Below are 9,701 nucleotides of genomic sequence, written 5' to 3' on the forward strand. Positions count from 1 at the left end.
ATGCCTACTGGTCCACAGAAACATAGCGGGCTGGAGCAGCAAAGACATCCTGCCCCAGTACACAGAATGTTTCTGGATCTGCAGTGTTTCTTGGTAAGATTGCTTCTTGGCCGGGTGCAATGGCTCATGCTTTTAATCCCAGCACTTTGGGAGGCCGAAGCTGGTGGATCATGTGAGGTCAGGAGTTCAAGACCAGCCTGACCAACATGATGAAACCCTCTCTCTACTAAGTATAAAAAAAAAATAAATTAGCCGAGCATGGTGGCACATCCCTGTAATCCCAGTTACTTGGGAGGCTGAGGCAGGAGAATCACTTGGACCTGGGAGTTTGCAGTGAGTCAAGATTGTGCCACTGCACTCCAGCCTGGGCAACACAGTGAAACTCCATCTCAAAAAAAAAAAAAAAGGAAGGTTTCTTGATCATTTTGTAGTTCATGAGCATGATGACTAAGTGTTCATGTGCATGTGTGAGATGTGCCACCCTCAAACCTTGTTATAACATCAGCACATTACCCATACAACATGAAAAAAATGTTTCTTATCCCTGACAGTTCTCCAGTTCTCCAAGAGGGCCTCCCTCAGGCACTGTCATTCCTTCCACAGTAATGACACAGCACCAGGAGAGGCCATCAGAGGGGCACAGGCAATGATCCCATGTCTTCAGCCTTCAACACTTTGAGGTGTGTGCATTCCAAGGTCACAGTCATAGGGACTGACAAAGATGAACAAACTCATATTTCCAAGACTTGGTATTTCTCAGAACTCTCAGAATGTCAGGCTTCTGCTGATAACTTCAATGTCTGCTTCTTGAATCAGAATCCTCCCTGAATCCGAATAGCAACCTTAATGTTTCTGTCTCTACACATGAAATCCCCAAATTCTCACTTTAGCTTCTTCCACCCTAGTCTCTGCCTCCCACTCATGAGAAACAGGACTAACAGGCTTACTCTCTCATCCAAGGGGCATTTTGGTAAAAGACTTTTCTGGTGGGTCATATCTCCTCTGGCAGGAGCTATCCCCCTGACTTCCCTGTTAGAATTCCTCAGGATCTCGGCTTGAGCTCAGGCTACCCTCCCTGGATGTACTAACTGCCTTGAGGCAAAATTCTCCATTTGCACGTCAAGTGCTTGCCTGATTCAGCTCAAAGCAGATCAGACTTTCTTAATAAGGCCACATTCTCTTCTCTCTTTGCCTTCTGCACACCAAGCTTGAACCAAAACTTGGTTCCTTTATGAAGGACTTCACTGAAGGCCACAGGAAGCATCGAGCACAATCTTCTAACCCAGCACCAAAGCCTGAGCCTTGGCAGACACATGGTCCAAGTTCCAAAATGTAAGTTACACTTTAAGTGAATCTGGTGAATGGGCTGGAGCCTTGGTCTGGTGGGGAGTGCGGGGGTTTGCTGGGGAGGAGAGGAAGGGACGGGGGTGTTGGGGGGAAGCCCTCCTATCCGTCTTTTTTTAACAGTTACTCCTCTTCCTTTTTCTCTCTGGTTTCTCATTACTCCAACCAGCAGAGACCAGCCCAGGATGAAGACTGGGCAGTAGCCTGGGAGGAACCGGGCTTTGGTAACCAAACGGGCCCCAGGCGGCCCGGGAAGTGTGGAGGTCCCAGCCTGACGGCAGGAAGCTCAAGCCGAGCGCTGCGGCAGCTCCATGGGGCCCTGGCGAAGGCAAAGGCACAGCGTGGCTGGCTGCGTATGTGAACAAGGTGCGCGGCGGGGCCACGGTCGTCGCGGAGCCTGAGCACATCAAGGAGCGCATCAGACTTCAAGGGCTGAAGTGCAAGGCAGCAGCTTTTGATTTCGGGGGCAACCAACTGGGACTCGATGGGTGGAAAAGAAGTGCCTAAACAGCAAGCTGCTTACCGCAGTCTCGGTCAGAATTTGTGGGGGCCCCATAGATGTGGGTGCCTGGCGGGGTCCTGGCGCCGACAGCACTCTCGGGTTTGTGTGCTCCGCACAGTATCCTCATCACCGCACAATGGAAGCTGCAGAGCTGGGGTCAAAATGAGAAGGGGCAGCTGGGACCTGCGACACCAAGAGAATGGAAGCCCCCAGACTCACTGAGGGTCTCTGCCAGGAAGTGAGTGTGTAGGCGGCCTGTGGGCGGAACTTCACCTTGGCCTTGCCAGAAACGGGCTCTGCGTTTGCGTTTGGGGAGAACACGATGGGGCAGCTGAGCCTCAGCACCCACACAGGAGCATCCCCGGCCCCGCACAGATCATGGACAACGGGCAGCCAATTACTAGAATGGCCAGTGGAAATGAATTCTGTATAATGGGCGGCAAAGGAGACCTCTGTTCCTTCGTGTGCCCTCAATATGGTCAGCTGGGACCCAGGCACAGTGATTAGTGTAAGGCTGCGAGCTGGTGCCGGTGCCACGATGAGTGGCCCACCTTCACTGAGAATGAAAGATGGGCAGATTCTGCCTGTACCAAAGGTGGTTTTGAGACCCCCAGAACAGGGCAGGGACCCCTCCCATTTTCCTTACATGCTGTGCTGACTGAAGCTACATTCAGCCTTGCGGCCACGCAACCACAAACGTTTCCTTTCACAAAAATAGACCAATCAAATCTGAGAGAGAGTACTCTGAGCACAAGCATCTTGGCTAACAGTGGGCACTTTGCAAAAGATTCTCCCCAATGCACTTGCCCAGTAATGTCCCAGCCTGTCCTAACCTGGCCTTTGCTTCATTTCAGTAGTAAAATTCACACCCCTGGGTGGAGATTCAAGATGCTAATGAGACATGCATCACATGAAGAAGCATGTCCAGAGACTGCCTAGGTACAACTGCCGCCAGACTACCCCAAACATACAATGATGTCACATGGAGGAGCTCCAAAGCAAATGAAACCCCAAACTAACCTGCTGCCAGGGAGCTAGCTGCAGGTCTCTTCCTGTTGCTGCCTCCCCTTCTGCTCAAGCTGAGAGCTCCAATAAACTGCCTTGCTCGAGTCCATCTCAGATTCTTGGTCTATTTCTATTTACTAAGGGTCAAGAACCCACCAGCCAGTAACAGTTGTGCAAGTCGCGGCCTGTGATGCTAACCACACATTGATTCTGGACTCCAACAAATGAGTCTTCTCCTGGGGCTTTGGTTGCTATGGTTGGCTGGGCCACTCAGAGCAGAAGGATGAGATGGTCTCCGCTTGGTAAAGTTGGAGTTTGACTTCCTTGGGTGTGGGGCATCCCAGATCCATGTTGGTTACACCTGCTCCTTTGCTGTCTGTGAAGTTGGTAGTCTCTTTTTCTGGGGAGCCCAATATCTCCCGTGAATCTTCCAAGTACCTGAAAGCAGTGCAGGACCTCTGTGGCTGCAGAATCAGGAGGCTGGCTTGTGGGAAGAGCAGCATCACTGTAGCCGCCGATGAGAGCACCATCAGCTGGGGGCTGTAACCAAACTTTAGGTAATTGGGATACAGGGAGCATGAGCCCAAGTCTTCCACTGCAGCCCAAGAGGTGAAGACGCTGGATGGCATCTTTTCAAAGAATGTCTCCAAAGGCTACTCACACTCCTTCGTGACAGTGCGAGATGAAATTGAGACCAGGAAAGAGAAGATCAAGAAACTGCTAGGGCCGGGTGTGGTGGCTCACCTGTAATCTCAACACTTTGGGAGACCGAGGCAGGCGGACCATCTGAGGTCAGGAGTTCGAGACCAGCCTGACTAACATGGTGAAATCCCATTTCTACTAAAAATACAAAAAAATAGCCAGGCATGGTGGCACATGCCTATAATCCCAGCTAATTGGGAGACTGAGGCAGGAGAATCTCTTGAACCCAGGAGATGGAGGTTGCAATGAGCCGAGATCATGCCATTGCACTCCAGTTTGGGAACAAGAGTGAAACTCGATCTCAAAAAAAAAAAAAAAAAAAGAAAGAAACTGCTAGAATACAATCCCTGAACCCTTTGATGTTCCTGGGGACTCCTGCAACTTCACACATCTCCCAGAAGCTATCATTCCCGTGCACTGGGAGGGGAGGTCAGACAAGCAATTTTAAAAAGCAAAAGTTAGCCAAAGGTGTATTTTTGTTAGACTCCCTGGGGTTCCATTTTTACAAGGGATCTAATGTTAATTATCCTTGTCTGCATACTTTTAAAAGTCTGTTTTTTTCTCTTCATGTTTAAAATATTTGCTCATATTTGGAAAAAATATGAGTTGTTATAAAATAATGGTAAAGACATCCGGACTCCCAGTGACGACCGTGTTTCCCATTACACTTCACCCAAATTAACTCAGTCGATTCTAACTTTCAGCAGTGTTCACTTGTTATGCCCCACTTCCATATAGCAATTTTTCCATCAGAATATTATTAGTTCCTAGTAACAGAAATGCAATTCAGACTAGTTTAAGCAGAAATAGTGAATTCAATTTATCACAGAACTGGAAACAAAGAAGTGCAGGGGCAAAGTGGCTGTAAGCAGCTAGAACTCGGACTCAAACTGTGTCTTTGCAACTTGTGGCTGTTTTTCCCCCACTTGGACTAGACATCTCCAGAGAGCAGGCATGATAGCTCTCAGAAACACTCTCCTTCAACCAGATTAGGAACCTAGAAGAGAGTGAGAGTCTTTGGGAATAGCTCTGTCAAGGAAGTAATCCTGGGAAGAACTCTGATTGGCCAGCATGCATCATGCTGGAACCAATGGTGATGGCCTGGTGCAGACTGAATAGAAAGGCCTGAGACATAAACTCATCCCTGTGCAGAGAAGAAGAAAGAGAGGGATAAGGGAGACAGCGGGAGGGGGAAGGAAAGGCAAGAGGGTAGGAGCGGGTGGAACGAGAGGAGCACTGAGGAGAAAGGAATCATAAAGAACTACAATCTTGCCTGAATCACCAGAAATAGGTTACCCCAAGAAGCAGACAAAATAAGAGATGTCTGCAACAGGGACTTTCAGGGCGGGGAGATAAATAAAATTTAAAAGCTGTTGGAACCCCCCAAAACATATTAAGCCGAGTGAGATGTGGCTATGATCTGAGTCACACACGCTTACAACTTCTGTTCTCAGATAGATTAACTCACTTTCTTATTTTTCTTGTTCTGCACAATGACTAGACAGAATTCAACTGCACCACAGATAAATGCCTCCTGCCTTCTTCATTAATGGCCCTGGTCATAGATTCACTTCCCCTTTGCTGACTCACTTTGCTTAGACCAGATGAAAAAAACACATGACTATTACACCCTCTGTAAAAAGTGTTAAATGTCCCCTTCCCAAAAGGAAACACTGCCTATAACCAATCAAATTGCTGTAACTATGCACCAACTTTGTATAAATAGTGTTGTAATCCCACTAAAATATCTGTCTCTGTCTATATAAATGAAATCTTAAATTCCCTACTTCAAAATGCTGACTCCATTCCTTTAGAGTCGGTGTTTTTGGGTGGTCCATCCTCACTCTTTGAGCTTGAATAAACTCTCTTTAAATTAGATTCTGAACCTTTTGATTATTTTAGATTGACAGGAGTTTTGGAGTACTAGGATTTAGCTTCCTGCTTCCCTCACTTCAGATTCCCACAAAAATGATAGAGTAGATATCTCTATCCACACTGAAAATTAAGAAGGTTGCTGTCTATCAGAGGGTGTAAATGAGAAGAAACTGTCAAAGTATAATTTTTTTTAAAATCAGGCCGGGCACAGTGGCTCACACCTGTAATCCCAGCACTGTGGAAGGCCAAGGCGGGTGGATCACCTGAGGTTAGGAGTTCAAGACCAGCCTAACCAACGAGGAGAAACCCCACTTCTACTAAAAATACAAAATTAACTGGGCGTGGTGGCACATGCCTATAATCCCAGCTACTCAGGAAGGCTGAGGCAGGAGAATCACTTGAATCCGGGAGGCGGAGGTTGTGGTGAGCCAAGATTGTGCCATTGCACTCCAGCCTGGGCAACAAGCACGAAGCTCCGTCTCAAAATAAATAAATAAATATTAAAAACATGATTCTTATGTAAATACAAAATGAGTACATACCAGTAATTTAATTATCTCATTAATGATGGAAACAGAAAAATGGTAAGAGAACTACCAAGAGAATTGGAGAAAGTAAAATATTTTCAGCAGCTGAAAGAAAGGATGCTTGGATCAAATTGCTCGTTTAGATCAGTTTAGCCTTCTGAAAAGCAATACAACTATATAACTTTTGAGTTTATCTTTTCTACTAGATTTAATAATTTACAACTCTACAATAAAAGATCCATTTGCATTGTTATTGGACAAAAATCATTTTCATCACTACCAGGTTTCTATTAGTTAACAACTACTCTTAAAAAATTGTAAATGACCCTATTAAATGATTCACTCAGCTGATCTGGGAAATCCAAACCCTGCACCTTCCAAAGAAAGGTCTGGCCATTAACCACTTATTGAGGATAACCTCTAAGCCCTTGGAATGTCATTCCTGAGAAGAATGTCTTTACTTTTCTGGGGCTTTGGGCCACACTAGACAGTTTATGCTAACAATGTGATTTATTAAGGAGGAGGGGAGGGAGGTGGCTACATGATGTCAGTTTGACTCCAAAGGGCTGGAGACTGAGTAACTAAGGTCAGCTATGTGGGCACTCCAAGCCTATATGACTGACCCCCAATAAAAACCCTAGATCTAGGGCCGGGTGCGGTGGCTCACGCCTGTAATCCCAGCACTTTGGGAGGCCGAGGCGGGTGGATCACAAGGTCAGAAGATCAAGACCATCCTGGCCAACATGGTGAAACTCTGTCTCTACTAAAAATACAAAAAATAAGCCGGGCGTGGTGGCAGGCGCCTGTAGTCCCAGCTACTTGGGAGGCTGAGGCAGAACAGCGTGAACCCAGGAGGCAGAGCTTGCAGTGAGCCGAGATCATGCCACTGCAGTCCAGCCTGGGCGACAGAGCAAGACTCCATCTCAAAATTAAAAAAAAAACAAACCTGGATCTCAAAGTTTAGATAAGTTTCCCTGGTTGACGATACTGCTTATGTGTTGTCACACATCACTGCTGGAAAAATTAAGCACTATCCATACAACTCCACTGAGAGAGAACAAGTAGAAATTTGTGCCTGGTCTCTCTCTTGGACTCTACCATATTCTCCTTTTACCTTGGATAATAAATCTAAATTATTTTTCTATAATAAACCATAACTATGCGTAGAACAGCTTTTCTGAGTTCTGTGGTTCCTTCTAGCAAATTATTGAACCTGAGGGTGATCTTAGGAACCTCATACCACAAATAATTAACAGCAAATCAAAAAAAGTTACAAAGTTTCCCCTGGGGGGAATCAGTCCTTGAGGAAGCCTGCTAGACAATCCCTACAACAACACTGAAAGTGGACACTGATTTTTCTATCCACTTTCAAATTTTAGATAGTTTTTCTTAATGTATCTTAGAGAAAATACAAAGTTTTGTACTTTAATGAGTTGCGGCAGGAATGCAATAATAGCTTTAATGTCATGATAGGCCCCTACCCACTCAAATTTGTGGTAACAAAGTACATTGAAAATATACATGAATCACCCTGATGCCCACAGAAAACAGATGACTGTGCACACTGAGCAATACTGAATTCACATCCCTTGATAAAGAATTTTGCCTTCATATTAAACTATTTGTAATTTATTTGTTGTTATGCATATATATGAGTATATATAAATACATACAATCACAGTAAAGTACATAAAGTACACTAATCTGATATGTACAGCTCAGTGATATTTTTTACATATATACACACCTGTATTATTCCATTCTTGCATTGCTATAAAGAAATACCTGAGATGGGGTAATTTGTAAAGAAAAGAGGTTTAATTGGCTCACAGTTCCACAGGCTGTACAGGAAGCATGATGCTGGCATCTGCTCAGCTTCTGGGGAGCCCTCAGGAAACTTATAATCATGGTGGGAGGTGAAGGAGACGCAGGCTCATCTTACATGGGCCAAGCAGGAGCAAGAGAGTGCAGTGGGGTTTGGGGAGGTGCCACACACTTCTAAACAAACAGATTTCTTTAGAACTCTTATCAAGAGAATAGCACCAAGGGGATGATGCTAAACCATTCATGAAGGATCCACCCCCATGCCCCAATCACCTCCCACCAGGCCCCACCTCCAACACTGGGGATTACAATTAGACATGAGATCTGGGGGGGGACACAGATCCAAACCATATCAACACCCATGCCACTGACATCCAGATCAAGAGATAAAATATCTCCAGCACTCCAGGAGGTTCTCACCTGCTTCTCAATTCATATCCTCCTTCCAGAGAAAACCAATATTATGACTTCTCTTATTTGTGACATTTATAACTTTCTTAGCAAATAAACTTCAGCTTTGTTTAGTTCCCAGGGATTGCAAAGTTGCATATCCTGAAGATTATTGGAAAATGACATGAGGGCTAGATTCTGTTATTTGTAGACTTCTTTATGCGAAAATAATTTGAGCTTAGTCATGCTTTTATACAAGTAATGTATTTTTGTTTTATTTTTCTCATATATATCAGAAGAAAAGGGCCAGACATTATGTGCATGCCTGTAATCCCAACACTTTGGGAGGCTGAGCCAGGAGAACCACTTGAGGCCAGGAGTTCAAGACCAGCACAACATTGTGAGATCTCACCTACACAAAAGAAGAAGAATCTGAGACTTTGTTTGGATGTTTTGTTTCTTTGCTGCCTTTTTTCTAAACACTTATTTACTAAAGATTTAGACACAAATTTTTTAATTACTATGTTTATTAAATAATAAACTAAGACCGGAAACTATAGACATACAATCCCCTAGGTACAGTTATGTAATCTTTTTGTTACTTAATTTAACCTTTATTTTATCACTAAACTTGGCTATATCTCAAATAATTGTTTAAATATTTTTCTTTTTTTTTCTTCAGTTGTTCTTATTGGAGATTTTCTCTGTTTCAGAAATCTCTGCCTAGAATTATTCATGTGTGGCTTAGAATCCATATGTGGCTGTTTTTCCTATTTTTTAGCTTTCTTCAGGTATAATTGACATATAAAAATTATATATGTTCAAGGTATATGTGATATTTTGATATACCTATACATTGTGAAATGATTTGCACAATTAAGCTAATTAACATATCCATCATCTCACATAGTTACTTTTCCTTTGATGTGTGTGTGTGTGTGTGGTGAGAATACTTAAGATCTATCTTAGCAAATTTCAAGTATACAGTACAGTATTATTAACCATAGTCACCATGCCATACATTAGGTCTCCAGAACTTATTCATCTTCTAACTGCAAGGTTGTATCCTTTGACCAACATCTCCTCATTTCTCTCCTACCTAACCCTGTTACTACTCTTCTATTCTTTGTTTCTATGGGTTCAACTACTTTAGATTCCACATGTAAGTATTCATCTTCTTATATCTGACATTTAATTAGCAAAATCTCCTCCGGATTCATCCATGTTGTTGCAAGAGGCAGGATTTCTTTCTTTGTTAAGGCTGAGTAATAGTTTGTTATAATATGTGTGTGTGCGTATACTTGATATATATATCAAGTATAAATGTATATTTGGTCTCTGTCCCTGGTTCCTGGCACACAGCTGCTAAAATCCTTGGAATCTACAAAGTGATATGTCTTTTTGTATGCTAATGAGATGGCTGATCACTGAGTACGCCTAGATAACCACAGGATAGTTGCCAGGGGTGCCAACCATGTGGTTGGAGGGTTGCAACTTTCAGCCCCACCCCCACCTCTAGGAAGGGGAGAGGG

General features: G+C 44.0%; 1 non-coding gene and 1 pseudogene across 2 annotated transcripts; both read left to right on the top strand.

Annotated features, from left to right (window-relative positions):
* LOC100431031 (protein RCC2 pseudogene) lies at window positions 1–3,601 on the top strand (annotated as a pseudogene). The gene is made up of 3 exons (XR_001443866.3): window positions 1–93; window positions 1,588–2,444; window positions 3,011–3,601. The product of XR_001443866.3 is annotated as a protein RCC2 pseudogene (transcript).
* Window positions 420–523, top strand: LOC114677261 (small nucleolar RNA U13). The gene has a single exon (XR_003728548.1). It is a non-coding gene; the product is annotated as a small nucleolar RNA U13 (small nucleolar RNA).
* Window positions 3,602–9,701: the final 6,100 nt, after the last annotated feature.

Source organism: Macaca mulatta, chromosome 3, assembly GCF_049350105.2.
Source record: "Macaca mulatta isolate MMU2019108-1 chromosome 3, T2T-MMU8v2.0, whole genome shotgun sequence".
Classification (NCBI taxonomy): domain Eukaryota; kingdom Metazoa; phylum Chordata; class Mammalia; order Primates; family Cercopithecidae; genus Macaca; species Macaca mulatta.